This window comes from Schistocerca cancellata, chromosome 2, assembly GCF_023864275.1.
Source record: "Schistocerca cancellata isolate TAMUIC-IGC-003103 chromosome 2, iqSchCanc2.1, whole genome shotgun sequence".
NCBI classification, from domain to species: Eukaryota; Metazoa; Arthropoda; class Insecta; order Orthoptera; family Acrididae; genus Schistocerca; species Schistocerca cancellata.
In genome coordinates this window covers 452,836,402-452,852,321 of record NC_064627.1, presented here as the reverse complement: position 1 = coordinate 452,852,321, position 15,920 = coordinate 452,836,402, and positions in this window count along the sequence as shown.

The window sequence follows — 15,920 nt, the reverse complement described above, 5'->3', positions numbered from 1 at the left end:
AGTTATATCAGATAATGGATCACAGTTTCGCTCTAAAATTTGGCTTCGTACTCTACGGCATCGTAAGATTAAACCAATTTTCATTTCACTTTTTCACCCTCAATCTAACGCTTCAGAGAAATGGATGGAGGAAATCAATAAACTGTGTCGTCTTTATTGTCATCAGAATCACAGAACGTGGGATCAGTATCTTCATATTTTTCAAAATATTCTGAATGAACTCCCTAATGATTCAACTTCTTTACCGCCTATATTGATATTAAAAAATAAAGCACCGACAAATCGCATTTCTGAAATAGTTCCTTTTCCGCCTACACGGAAACTGCGGCATTCTGAAGTTATCAACCTGGCTCTACAAAAGATTACATCTGCGGCTGCTAGAAGAGAGAAATCAGCTAAACGTCCTGGTCGTTTAAAAACCTTGTCAGTTGGTCAAAAGGTGTTAATTAAGTCTCATCGTTTGTCTCACAAAGGAAAAGGCTTGTGTCGCAAATTTTTTCTGCTTTATAACGGTCCATATAGAGTTCTCAAAATTATTCATGATAACACTGTCGAAGTAGAAACTCTTAAATCTCGGCGCTATAAGGGAATACATCATATGTCGAACGTTAAAAGTTTTGTGGAATGACATACTTTTGAGAAACTAACAGTTATACGTAGACACGCAGAGAATACAGGGATACCGCACCGTATTCCGGCGGCGGCACATACTCAAAGCAACAGTCAAGTCTGCGCGCCGCACAAGGCAGTCACGCGTACCTACAGCTGATCGAGCGCTCAGTGCGAGTGCACTGACAGCCGTAAAGAAATACACAGTCTAATTTCTCCGAATAAATTCAGTATAAAGCTATAGTGACTTGATAAATTATGTTATTAACGCTCAGTTTTTTTCTGGATGCAGTTGTATAAAATATTTAAGAACTTCAGGTAAATTCTGTGTGTGTCCGACGTTAAGAGGACTTGCTACCGAGAAAATTTCAGGAAGAATGTAATTTCGAAGAAGAAAGTAATAAACTAAAAAGGTAACTATTAATTGAGTTTATTTTTCAGGTAACATAATTTCACTTAGGTACGTACTTTAGACGTAATTTGCTGCTCGCGATTACGTGATTTATACTTTGTGTTAACTCCTTTTGACAATGATTAATTATTGAATAGGGTTGTGACTCATGTATATTATGCATCGCTTGGCTGCGCTGCTTTCTCACTGAGGTCACATTTTTTTTTAATTATGTGCCTGCTGTGCTTATTTATTTAATTTATAATTGTCACTTGATTAGTTGCGCTGATATCGTTATGTATGTAAGTGATACTTTGCGATTTATCTGCTTGCGCCTTCATGTTTACTTACTAAGATTACATATGAACATTTATTTGCTTATGCTGATATGATGCTAATGACCTGTTTATTATGTAAGCCATATACTTGCAGCTTTGCGTATGGATTGCATATTTACACATTTCTGTTTTGTTGTCATAACTACTCCTTAATTTGGTGTATAGAAATGCTGATATACTGTGTACGAACATGGAGTTTAGGTCCCACTATGGTATTAATTATAGATTGTTCGCTTGGCAGAGCCTCGTTGTAGGGATTGTGCTACATCCACTTGTTAACATTCTGTTCTCTACTGGTATATTTACTCGCTATTGCATGTTTTGTTTACGCTCTGTGCTTTACATTTTAAGATAAGAAAATGAACTGCTACAATTCTAGGAACGACATTGGTACAAGAAACTTCATTGAAGTCACATGAGCTGGAGGTTTTATGGAAGTTTTATAAATTTATGCTAATAGAAAGGAAGCTAACGACATGAAATACCAACACTAGGTTTAGACTATTGACAGTTATTACACTGCATTCTTCGTGAGCAACTGAAATAGCAAGTGACACTTGACAAAAAAAAAAAAAAAAAAGAAAAAAAATACTCCACATGTTTGCTTCTGTTTTGCCATGATTCTTGAAGTGGTGTACACACTGTGAAATATTACGATCATTCACACTCCGCACTCGTACTTACTTACTGAAAGTTCTTCATACTAAAAGCTGGTAGAGGTCATGTTTGCATTTCTTTTATTTAATGATGGACAAGGTAACCAAAATGTATTTTATAATTCATAATGAGCAGAAGATTTGGGTCAGGTGGATTACACAGAGGTTGTGTGTGGACATTGTGTCTTCGGATTGTATGGGATGATGAATTAAAGTTTGCACTAGGATTTTATCTGTACTTGTTCGAGGAGACTGACTAGAGGAAAGAGTTGTTATGGAAGTGAAATGATATTGGTGATAAGGTTTATATGTACCGACGTATTGAAGAGGTATTATTGAGGTATTGGGATTGTGTGAAATTGATGATTATTGGAGTTTTGGTGGACAAGAGGTAAGGTAAATGATATTGATGATAAGGTTTATATGTATCGACCTAAGAGGTATTATAGAAGTATTAAGATTATGTGATGCTGACGATAATTGGAGTTTTGGTGGATAAGAGGTAAAGTAAGTGAGGAGCATATTTCTTTGTTGGTTTATATGGAACAAGGAGGATGAAGATGGCAGACTAGAACACTCAAGTGGAAGGAAGATTGTCTACAGACACACTTTGTTAAATCAATAATTTTTTTTTTTTTTTTTTTTTTGGAGAGAGGAAGTATTTGCATATCTTGGCACACTGACAGTTGTCATTGACAGTTGACATTGACTAACTATTATTGACTGTTATACACTGTACCACTACTACTTGATACACATGTTGAAAATCAAAGTTCGATGGAATTGCATTTACACAGTTAACTCTATTCAATTACACAGTAATACTTAAATGTGGATGAAAGATGAATGAGTGTGTTTTGTGTGTTTTCCTTTCCTAATCCCAAATAATTGGTACCGACCTATCTCCTAAATATTATTTTACTTGTTTGTTGTGGCTTGCACTGACACCCATAAATATTATAGGTTTACTGATATTGTGTATTTGTAATAATTAATATGACAATTGTCTGATATCATTTGTGTGTTTATTATAATTTGTATGTTTAGTGTAAGGGCATTGATAATAAATTTGTGAAAGCAATTGTGTGTGCCTTCAAACTGTTGTTCGTGCTTACACGTATTAACATTCATGGGTGCCACTTGGAAATGTTTAATTTCTGCTAATGAACTCTGATGAACTGTTTAATTAGTGATAGTGAATATTATGGACTGTTACCTGCACTTTTTCAACATTGATGAGTGCCACTTGGTAATGTTTAATTTCTGTTGATGAACTCTGATGAACTGTCTGATTAGTGATAGTGAATATTATGGACTGTTACCTGCACTTGTTCAACATTGATGGGTGCCACTTGGAAATGTTTAATTTCTGCTGATGAACTCTGATGAACTGTCTAATTAGTGATAGTGAATATTATGGACTGTTACCTGCACTTGTTCAACATTGATGGGTGCCACTGTTGGAACTGCTTCTACTGCAATAATGTCCCTTGTTGCTGTCTGCACCTGTCAACATTACTGGGTGCCACTGATGGAACTGCTTCTACTGAAATGATGTCACTTATTGGTGTCTGCACCTGTTCAACATTGCTAGGTGCCACTGATGGAACTGCTGCTACTGAGATAATGTCACTTGTTGGAGTCCGCACCTGTTCAACATTACTGGGTGCCACTTTTGGAGCTGTTTAAATACTGCTGATGAAATGTTATGAGACTGCTATTTGCACCTGTTGACCATTGCTGGGTGCTACTGTTGGAACTGTCAACTACTCTGAGGAGTGCTACTTGTTTATTGAACTATTGAAAAGATTTTATGCGAATATTTGTATAAACTGATTTTTTTGTGTATTTACTGTTTATGAAATGTTATGAGACTCTTACCTGCACCTATTCGTCACTGCTGACGCTATTGATTGAATTGTTTAACCACATTGTTTAACAAAGGATACTTGTGTAAACTATTATGTAAAATCACATGTATGCAAGCATTTGTATTCCTTACTGTATTTTATATTTTACTTTATTGGAGGGTCAGTGCAAAGCGAAAATTTATTTAGTTATGTCATATTTACTTATTAATATTATATTTTATTTTTGTCTGTATTTTTTGGACGAATTCGGTGGTATTTTCACCACCAATGCTGGCAAAAATACCATCAAATTCTAGCCCGTGGAGGTGGGGCATATGAAAGGTGGCTACACTGAGTCACAGCGCCAGAGACTGCGCCAAAGAGTATTATTCCGCCACCTCCACTGGCGCAATAGTAGTTCAGACGTTGTCGTGAGCAGTTGTAGTTCAGAGGTTGCCGTGGGAAGTGCTTGTTGAGAGGATGTCGAGAGCAGTACTAGTTGAGAGCATGTCGTGTGCAGTTGTTTTTCTGCTGGCCGAGAGAGTTGATACCGTTCGGTTGGTGTAATGTATATATGGAAGATGTTGCAATGATCACAGTGTATTTTTCGTCAATATATATGGAGGTAACAAAATTTTTTTTTATTTCAAATTTCCTAAGTGACAATGCCCCTTGGTGACAGGTTCAGTCAACAAAGCATCTGGCTCGTGTTTATGTATTAGACTTGTAATTGTGGTTTCTATGTGCAATTGTAGTATTTCTGGTTTCTCAATTAGTTCATTGTAAATGGTATTTAAAATATCTCGTGTTATTGAGGAAGAACCGTGCCAGATACGTGTACGTTGAATCACATTTCCATACACAGAACAGTTACACTTGTGCTTTGTTGTTTCGTAGCTTTTATAGTTGCTGGGGACTTAATTAATCATTTGTGTTAACGGAAATTTCCTTTCATTCTTTATTGTTATTTTATGCAGTCAGATTGCGTACTAATACCACTCAGGGCCAACCGGTTACAAGACTTCGTAACCGGATACACAGCTACTAAAATTACTTATTGTATTTTTTTAATTAAGCCCGCATGCAGTGTACGTCACAAATTCCCCTATTGCGAAAGTTTCTCACGCATTCATTAACATGATTTTAACAAATATCACATTCTTACTTTACTTATGTACTCCACTCATTCTTTCAGTCTCTCCAAAACGCTCACACAACCGAAACACGATGAAATAATAATTTTCCAAAATACTTCTGATTACGTCAAAAATCTGTGGTAATGAAACTAAAGAAAATTCCAGAAAATTAGATGGTATGAACCTATCCTCTTGGTTGTAATTTCAATTGATGCTATAAATGAATGCATTATAGTCCCTAACTCAGTTCACAATGCCAGCATAGTTATTATGCGCTTTAGGTAAGAATTTATGCCTCCGAAAGTATTTCAGTTATTGATTTGGAATTTTAACAGTATGGTTGTGTTATCCATAGAATTTGGTATAGTAAGTATGAAAAATATTGATTAATATTTAATATTACTTCTTCATATTCATGTGTTACATATTGCACGCAGCGTTATGCAAGTCCATGGCAACCTACGCTTTCAAAGCAGCATGACAACTCGTAATAATTTGCTACGTTACAAGGAGTTCTAGGGCAGTCCGTGCAGGCACGCTGACCACTGTTTCCGGTTGGATTAGTGGTCAGAGAATCTGACTAGTAAGTAGGAGACCCGGGCTCGAATCCTGATCGGGCAGAAATTTTCAACATTCTCCAGTCGTGGCCAATGTCTGAAATTCCTTTGTGTCTTAATAATAACGATAATAATACTAATTAAACTGAAAGAAAGTCATCAATCATACCAGACACGGTAGACTTATTCAAAAAGATTTCGGGCTTGCAGCCGGGCGTCGTTAGCTTCCATCCACGATATTTCGACTGGACAACTGCCAGCCATCCTCAGGTGAGCCATGGAGGACTGACGAAGACGCCCTCCGTTCCGTAATATGTAGCTTGCAGAGAGTATTCCGCTCATGCGTCAAAATCATATGGAGAGACGAACTACACCGCCCGCCAGCAGCGCCCTCGCTGGTGGAGCTGCAGAACTCAGCTGACTCCGGCGTTGTCAATTGCCGCGGCCATCGGAGTACTCTGACGTCTTCGTCTGGAGCAGATCTTAGAGATGACGGGGTTCCACGCGTTATCTAGCTGGTAGCCATTGTCACGGTTGACAAGACTGTCTGTCATGCGAATTTCCACTGATTCTTTTATGACGAAGTCCCAAAAGGATGTTGCTGTGGCCAAAATTGTTGTCTTGTCATACTCCATTGAGTGTCCAGTGGAAATGCAGTGCTCAGCATTTGCAGACTTGCTAGGTTGTGAAAGGCGAGTACAGCGCTGATGTTCAGTGCAACGTTCTTCTACTGTTCGCAATGTTTGTCGTATATATGACTTGCCACACTGACAAGGTATTTTATAAATTCCCGCCTTCCGCAATACCAGATCGTCTTTCACTGATCCCAGCAGGTCGGAAATCTTCGATGGTGGTCGGAAAATTACTTTCACTTCGAAACCGTGGAGGATTATTGCAATTTTGAAGAAAATGTTGCCAACAAAGGGAAGGAAAGCTAAAGATTTAGTAGACTTGCTCTCTTCTTTTTCCACTCCCTGTTTCTTTGGCTTAATTGCAAGTGCCTTGCTAATTTGCCGGGTAGAATATCCATTCTCTTTGAAAACCCTCTTCAGATGGGCAAGCTCTTCAAGCAAACTATCTGCATCTGACACTACATGAACTCTGTGTACAAGTGTTTTACGTACACTCATTGTTTGCGATGGGTGATGGCAGCTGGACGAATTTAAATACAAATCAGTATGTGTGGGCTTTCGATAAACCGAATGCCCCAGAGAGCCATCACTCTTCCGTCTAACTAGCACATCCAAGAAAGGGAGGCAACCATTTTTCTCTAATTCCATGGTAAACCGAATGTTCTCATGAATGGAGTTGAGGTGATCTAAAAACATTAATTTTTCTTCCCCATGAGGCCACACTACGAAAGTGTCACCCACGTACCTCCAAAAGACAGTTGGTTTGAGGGCTGCTGATTCAAGTGCTGTTCAAAATATTCTTGGTTGAACATAAAATATGTTGAGGAGAGAGCGTGGCGAAACAAAGCAGTGATTCCCACCTGAAACTTAGTGCCAATCAGTGCCAAGTAGTCTGCAAGAAGTACCTTTGTAAAAAGAGACACCACGTCAAAAGACATCTACACTCCTGAATTCTCACTCGTTGCCTCAAGAGACGATCAAGCGCTTAAGACCTCATGGCAGCGTACCTCCAAGACTTTATGGCCTTCCGAAGGTACATAAAGACGGAGTACCCTTACGGCCAATAGTGAGTAATATTGGGGCCTCCACTTACGATATAGCCAAACACCTTGCATCCTTGCTGAGTCCATTTGTGGGCAAATGTCCACATCACATACGTAACTCGGCCGATTTTATCAACAGACTGGGGGCTCTCCGCCTAAGTACTTCTGATCTTTTAGTTAGTTTTGACGTGGACGTCAGAGTACTCGGATGGCCGCGGCAATTGACAGCGCCGGAGACAGCTGAGTTCTGCAGTTCCACCAGCGAGGGCGCTGCTGGTCGGCGGTGTGGTTCGTCTCTCCATATGATTTGACGCATGCACGGAATACTCTCTGCAAGCTGTATATTACGGAACGGAGGGCGTCTTCGTCAGTCTTCGATGGCTCACCTGAGGATGGCTGGCAGTTGTCCAGTCGAAATATCGTGGATGGAAGCTAACGACGACCGGCTGCAAGCCCGAAATCTTTTTGAATATTCAGTTCGCCGGGAAAATTTTAAATTTCACAAGGTAGACTTATCCTCGTATATGAGCGAAGAGAGAATTCTCGCTCCCTGATTGCGATAAGTTAACGTCTGCCAATTTTTCACGTGGTCGTATTCCTTATCGAGTGCGACTCACGTGAAGCGCGTTGATGCAATCGTCAGGTGCATGTCGCACAGCAGGTTGCATACGGCGCAGGCGCTAGTCGGAGCGAGGCACGCGTGGTCGCAGTCGCTAACAGCCGAGGAAGCTTCTATTGAGTGCCCGCTTTAATCAGAATCTAATAATGCCGACTCAATACACCGTCATGACATCAAAGGCAGAATTTTGTTCTCGTTTCATTAAATACTTCTAGAACAAGGGAACACGGCCCGTTTTCAAAGGACGATATTATTAAAAAAAATACGCCCCCCTTTCTCTCGCGCAGCGCCGCGTCCAATCTGTGCGTCACTGCAACAGACGGAGGTCCGGAGCCCTGTTACAGGAGCGCCATTGCCAATTTTCCGATTCCTAATGTAATATCACAAAAGGCCACGTTAAAGAAAAATGTGATACACCCTTTCGCCGAAGGCCGACTGGACCTCTACGAAATGATACAAGATCGTTGCCATCTGCGTCGTATCGATAGATATGTACTTGGCTCCTTTAGAAACGCAAGGTCATTCTGTCGAATAACACAGAAAAAGTGCTCTTACTCTGAATCCTAAGGGTCAAATTTTCAAACCTGTCTCATAAAAATGATCAGCATTGCTCAAGGCATTTCATTCGTTGTACACTGAAGCGTCAGAGACACTGGTATAGGCATATGTATTCAGATACACAGATATGTAAACAGACAGAATACAGTGATGTGGTCGGCAACGCCCCAATAAGGCAACAATTATCTGGCGCATTTGTTAGACTGGTTACTGCTGAGCCGCGCAGAGTGGCCGCGTGGTTTGAGGTACCATGTCACGGATTGCGGGGCCCCTGCCGCCGAAGGCTCGAGTCCTCCCTCAGGCAAGGGTGTGTGTGTGTTGTTCGTAGCATAAGTTGGTTTAAGCAGTGTGTAAGTCTATGGACCGATGACCTCAGCAGTTTGGTCCCTTAGGAATTCACACACATTTGGACATTTGTTACTGCTGCTACAATGACAGGTTAAGATTTAATGAGTTTGAACGTGATGTTATAGTCAGCGCACGACCTATGGGACATAGTATGTAGCAATGAAGTAGGGATTTTTCCGCACGACTATCTCACGAGTGGCCGGCCGGAGTGGCCGAGCGGTTAAAGGCACTACAGTCTGGAACCGCACGACCGCTACGGTCGCAGGTTCGAATCCTGCCTCGGGCATGGATGTGTGTGATGTCCTTAGGTTAGTTAAGTTTAAGTAGTTCTAAGTTCTAGGGGACTTATGACCACAGCAGTTGAGTCCCATAGTGCTCAGAGCCATTTGAACCATTTTTATCTCACGAGTGTACCGTCAATATTAGGAATCCGGTAAAACATAAAATCTCAGACATCGCAGCGGCCGAAAAAAGATCTTCCAAGAACAGGACGAACGACGACTGAACAGAATCATTCAACGTGACGGAAGTCGAACCCTTCCGCAAATTGCTCCATATTTCAATGCTGGGCCATAAACAAGTGTCAGCGTGCGAACTATTCGACGAAACATCATCGATAAGGGCTTTCGGAGCCGAAGGTGCACTCGTGTTCCCTTGATGACTGCCCGCCACAAACCTTTACGCCTCGCCTGGGACCGTCAACACCGACGTAGGACATTTGATGACTAGAGAGATGTTGTTTGGTCGGACGAGTCTCGTTTCAAATTGTATCCAGAGGATAGCGTGTACGTGGTGACAACCCCACGAATACAAGGACCCTGCACGTCAGCAGGGGACTGTCCAAGCTGATGGAGGCTCTGTAATGGTGTGCGGCGTATACAGTTGGAGTGATGTGGGACCCATGATACGCCTAGATACGACTCTGACAGGTGACATGTATGTAAGCATCCTGTCTGATCACCTGTCCATTGTTCATCATCCAGCAAGACTATGTGATACCTCACACGTCCTGAATTGCTGCAGAGTAGCTCCAGGAAGCCTCTTCTGAGTTTAGACGCTTCCGTGGCCACCAAACTCCCCAGGCATGAATATTATTGAGCACATCTCGCATGCCTTGCAACGTGCTGTTCAGAAGAGATCTCCACCCCCTCGTACTCTTACGGATTTATGGACAGCATTGCAGGATTCATGGTATCACCTCCCTCCAGCAGTAATTCAGACATTAGTTGAGTCCATGCCCCGTCGTGTTGTGGCACTTCTGCGTGCTTGCGGGGGACCTACACGATATTAAGCAGATGTACCAGTTTCTTTGGCTCTTCAGTGTATATTACTTTGCGTTCTTTGTACTTGACCGACATAAGAAATAGTTGCAAGGTATCATTTGGCGTGTCGTTGTTATTCGTGGACTTCCATGCTTGTACTGTATTCTTTTTATGACTTTAAAATGAGAGTTTCTTAACAAGACACTAGTCACTACTTTAAGGTCTTCTAGACAAAGAAAACTATAATTCATAATGTGTAACTTAGCTGTATACCTTCCAGAGTGAAGAAAAAAAAAGGAAAATGGGATAATTCAGAAACGAAACTGAGATCATGCAGTTCAAAGACGGGACTTACGTTCAAAGAAAAGGTGGATGTCTACGGCATTGTTGTGTGCGGTATCCCACGCTCACAGTGCAACCTTTCGTTGCGGATATGTGAGAGATGTGTCGTATGTGTATTTGTTGCGTGTAAGAGATTCTTGTATAGTGTCATTTTATCTTCGTGTTGTATGGTGGTGATGAGCGAAGGGAGAGGGTGAAACCCGGTGCCGTAACGAAACCTACTCCTCTCAAACAGCGCCAAGCTGTGCCGCCAAGCTTAACGTCCCATCAACAGCGTTCCATGCACTCGCTTCGCGAGACACTGTTGTGACGTTTGGTATTTGATCCACGACACTGGCGGAAAGTCTGGTGATTAGAAACTACATACCACCGCCTCTCATCTCTTTCCCGGACGAGTACTGGCAGTGAACATTTCTTCCACCACCAGTATTCGAAGCGACTTGCCTCCAAGTCGAGCGCCACCGTACAGGCGTGCGTTAGTGACTTCTGCTACGAGGTGGTTTACATATGGAAGAAAGTGAGTTATAAAAGGTTCTCTATTATTAAATTTCCGGAATGTGCACAGTAACGGGTTAGGGAGTAGAGCTCCACAAATTAATTCTTTCTTTCCTGGGTACTGGAATATGAAAACATTATTATTGTTCCAGGGATAGTAGATGTATTAAAGGAAAGGCCCTCTGTGTTCTTTTCTTGCTGTAACGTAAATCCCGTCCACCAGCCCTATCGGTGCCGGACAACCGCCTTGTCATCCTCTGCCAATGGTGTCACTGCGTGCGATATGGAGGAGAGCTGGATCAGCACACAGCTCTCCCGGTCGTTGTCAGTTTTCGTGACCTGCAGTCACTACTGCTCGGTCAAATAGCTCAATAATTGCCTTCATAATGTTGAGTGCTTCCCGTTTCACTGATTCTATCAAGGAAAAATCCCTGGCAGGATCGGTAATCGAATCCGGGTCTTCCGTGGAGCGGTCAGCTGCGCAGGCCACTCAGTACGGAAGCGGTCTCTTTTCGTGATGTAGGCACATCTGACATTGTGTACTGTCTGTCTAGAAAGTGTACATAGAGAGAATACACGATATGAATCAAATATTACGGTTCTTATTTTTCAGAAATTATAAGTCCCTGTATACAAGACACGTGTTATAGTATGCGTTTCAAGCTCATTTACTTCTTGAGATGTTGTGGTAACTACGTCTTGCTATTAATACGATGCATTTTTATTTAGTTTCAAAACTGAAACCGTGTCGATACATCGCGAGTCGTACCTGCGTATGTTCAGTGAGTAAGATTAGCGTCCATGAAGAGAAAAATTGTGGGTTCCAGTTATGGTCCGACACACAGTATTAATGAGTCACAAAGTTTCAAAACTACACGCAGTCTCCTGCAGGGTGAAAGACTCATTCTCGTTTCATCTTAATTCCATTCCTTCTGACCCAGTCACAAACAGCACGTGCGGTTTTCTATAATGACCCTAACAGCTGTCACTACACAATTTGTTCTAGCGTTCAAAGATAACTCTAAATTGTAGTGAGAGTTTCAGGCTGAGATTATGAATGTGTCATTAATGTACAAGATGATAATAAATGAGGAAAAAACTTCGTGCATAGTTCTACAATGCCACTGAATTTAATTGAAACCGCACTTTCCGATGCTCCTGTATAAACCGAGAGGAAAGAGTGGCAAGACCTTACAACCTGCCCATGACGTATACTGTTGAAAACAGCCTTCTTCCTTTATTCATCGACCGCTTTTCCAGTTTACAGCTCAAATTTCAGGTGACTCGAGACTGAGCATTCTGTCACGATCAGGTACTTCTGTTTCACAAGTTCTTAAAATATTGCTTGTACTCTATGATGTGATGAGTTTCTTCCGATCTTCACTAATCACTGGCTGACACAAATCGGAACTTTGGTTGCTCATGTAATGCATCAATTGAAAATAATGTGGTCATAGTTCAAAACTCTTCATTATCTCGTCCACTAGCAAACTTTTTCTATTTTTTTAAAAAAGTAGTCCATGCAGGAGAAAAAGTTACAATGGCTCTTGACTTTTTATTCGTAACTGTATGGAGTCCTATTATTTTCCTTATTTATGATTCACGCAGTATAGGGACAATAACAACGGCCCTAACATTGATGCTTGAGGTATATCTGATGTGTCTCTCTGATGTTTTTAAGTTCCCTTCATTATGCTCTGCTGACGTGCCTTGAAGATTGTTACAAAACAATTCTGCGTCGTGATAGAGTGTCCTAAGTTTTTCCGTTTCATCATTAGAATTCGACATTCGAAAAGTTTTGAAAAGAATACGGTAACGATATAGATGTAAAGCTGTCATCTATCCGAGTCTGATTCGAACAGGCTATGCCTTACTACGAATGGTCTACTGAAAGGTGGTATACCGTTGCCTTCTTTCAGTGGTTTGGCAAATATCGAAAGGACAAACTAATGTGGAGGGTTACTGAAGACTACAAAAACTAAATTATTACTCTATGGCGTACGTTTCTTGTGGTTTTCGCTATTTGTACAGTAAGAGTTCATGAAAACTTCAACAGGTACTGCGGTAAAATCGTCCAGGAACAAAAAATACTGAATAGCCTCGAGAGGGCCGGTTGCGAACAGATGTTTTTTCGCAGCGGCCCGCCACACGATACCTTTGTCAGGGCAGTGAAACCGAGTGCCCGGCAGGTATACCAGGACTCAAACCAGATCACCTGCGGCAAACTGGGGCCGGGCCCGGCACGAGGAACAAGGCCGCAGCACAACTTTTGGCACGGGGCGCGGCTTGGTGTAGAGTTGCCTGAAACTCGATAACGCTGCCGCCGCTGCTGCTGCACACAACCAGTCACAGCGGCGTAGCGTCTGCTGTCCCTCATCCCACCCCCAGCACCCTACACTCCCCACGCTGAGCAGTCCGACAAGCACACACAACAAGTGGAATGCAGGAACAAATGGAAACGATTCCCGAGCTACACTATGTGATCAAAAGCATCCGGACACCTGGCTGAAAATAACTTCTATGTTCATGGCTCCCTCCAGCCGTAATGCTGGAATTCACTATGGTATTGGCCCACCCTTAGCCATGATGACAGCTTCCACTCTCGCATACATACGTTCAGTCAGGTGCTGGAAGGTTTCTTGGTGAATGGCAACCCATTCTTCACGAGTGCTCCACTGAGGAGAGATATTGATGTTTGTCGGTGAAGCCTGGCACGAAGTCGGCGTTCCAAAACATCCCAAATCTGTTCTATAGGATTCAGGACAGGACTCTGTGCAGGCCAGCCCATTATGGGGAAGTTATTGTCGTGTAATCACCCCACCACAGGTCGAACATTATGAATAGGTGCTCGATCGAGTTGAAAGATGCAATCGCCATCCCCGAATTGCTCTTCAACAGTGGGAAGCAAGAAAGTACTCAAAACATCAATGTAAGCCTGTGCTGTGATAGTTCCATGCAAAACAACAAGAGGTGCAAGCTCCCTCCATGAAAAATACGACCACACCATAACACTACCGCCTCCGGGTTTTACTGTTGGCACTACACACGCTGGCAGATAACGTTCACCGGGCATTCGCCATACCCACACCCTGTCATCGGAACGCCACATTGTGTACCGTGATTTGTCACTCCACACAAAGTTTTTCCACTGTTCAATCGTCCAATGTTTACGCTCCTTACACTAAGCGAGGCGTCGTTTGGCATTTACCCTCGTGATGTGTGGCTTATGAACAGCCGCTCGACCATGAAATCCATATTTCCTCACCTCCAGCCTAACTGTCATAGTACTTGCAGTGGATCCTGATGCAGTTTGGAATTCCTGTGTTATGATCTAGATGACTGTCTGCCCATTACACATTACGACCCTCTTCAAATGTCGGCGGTCTCTTGTCAGTCAACAGACGAGGTCGGCCTGTACGCTTTTGTGCTGCCCGTGTCTCTTCACGTTTCCAATTCACTACCACATCGGAAACAGTGGACCTTCCTTAGGTATGTTTAGGAGTATGGAAATCTCGAGTACTGACCCCGTTCGAAGACCGTGAGTTCCACGGAGGGTCCCAGTCTACTCTCTCACAATGTCTAATTACTACCGAGGTCGCTGATATGGAGTACCTGGCAGTAAGTAAGACAGCAGTTGAGTTCTCTAGTTCACAACTAGGGATGCAACTCTCTACATCAGTTATTATGTCGGTGACTTCTTGTGACTACACTATCTGATCAAACATTCTGGACATCTGTTAGTAGACATTAATGTCAGTAATGTCCACATTTCACCTTTGTGACGACTTGAATTCTGCTGAGGGCACTTTCAACGAGGTGTCTGATGTAGCAATGACACCTCATTCCTCCTCAAGAGCCGCAATCGGAGAATGCAGTGATGTTAGAAACCGGAGTCTTTAGGGAAGTCGGAATGCTGATTCATCCCTTACGTACCCTTATGTTCAGGTTGGGGTTCCGTGCAGAACAGTATATTTCAGAAATACTATTGTCCACGGGCCATTGCCTCAAAGATGCTGTTTTATAAAAGGGTGCATCGTGTTACTCATACAGTCATCGTCTCAGAGCTGTTCCTCTACTGTACGAGGTACACAATGCTGTAAATGCATTTAGTGTTTTCTCAAGCGCAATAAGACGACCACACCCTGACCGCGAAAAGCACCTAGATATCATACATCCTCCGCACTGCAATGTTGGCACAACACATGATGGCAGGTAACGTCCTCCAGTTATTCGACACACAAACTCTTCCATCGGATTGCCACAGGGTGCAGCATAATTGATCACTCCAAATCACTCGTTTACAGTAATTTATTTGTCCAGTGACGTCGCTGTTCACATCACCTCAAACTTCGTTTACCACTGACAACAAAAATGCGTGGCGTATGAGGAACTGCTCGACCATCGTACCTCGTTATTTTTAATTCCCTACACACGGAGATTGTGCAAACTGGACTGCTGGTAACACGAGTGATTCCTTCCACTGATGTTATGTGATTTCTTACAAGCACCCTCCACAGTGCTGCACTGTCTCTTCTCGAGAGTACATGAGGTCTGTCCGGCCTTGGTTTATCTGTGGTTTTCCCATCGCGTCTTCACTTCACAATGACATCAGGAACACTAGACTGGGACCACTGTACAAGCGTTGAAATGTCCATGATGGATTTGTTACTCATGAGACATCCTGAGACAAGTCCTCTTTGGAAGTCATTCTGTTGGCCGACGCATTCTGCTGTCAGTGCTTCTCTACTGACATAACGATATTCTGCGCCTCCCTTAAAACTGGCTGGTCCGCCTATAGTCACATCTAGTGATGAATTCCGAATAACACAATGGTGCCAGGATGCAGAAAATGTGTTTGTTACGTATTTCGTAAGATACACCATCAAGACCCTATTCGAATTTTATCATACTTCTACTGAAATATCTTGTTTGTGCACTTAGAACAGTTTCTTGGTTTCTCGGGCAATACTAGAAGTAAAATATATCTCGATCACTTGTGCAAGGGATGCTGGAATATGCTGCAAGGCTCTTCATTGTTTTCTTTTTTTCCCTTTTTATTTGTACACTACTGGCCATTAAAATTG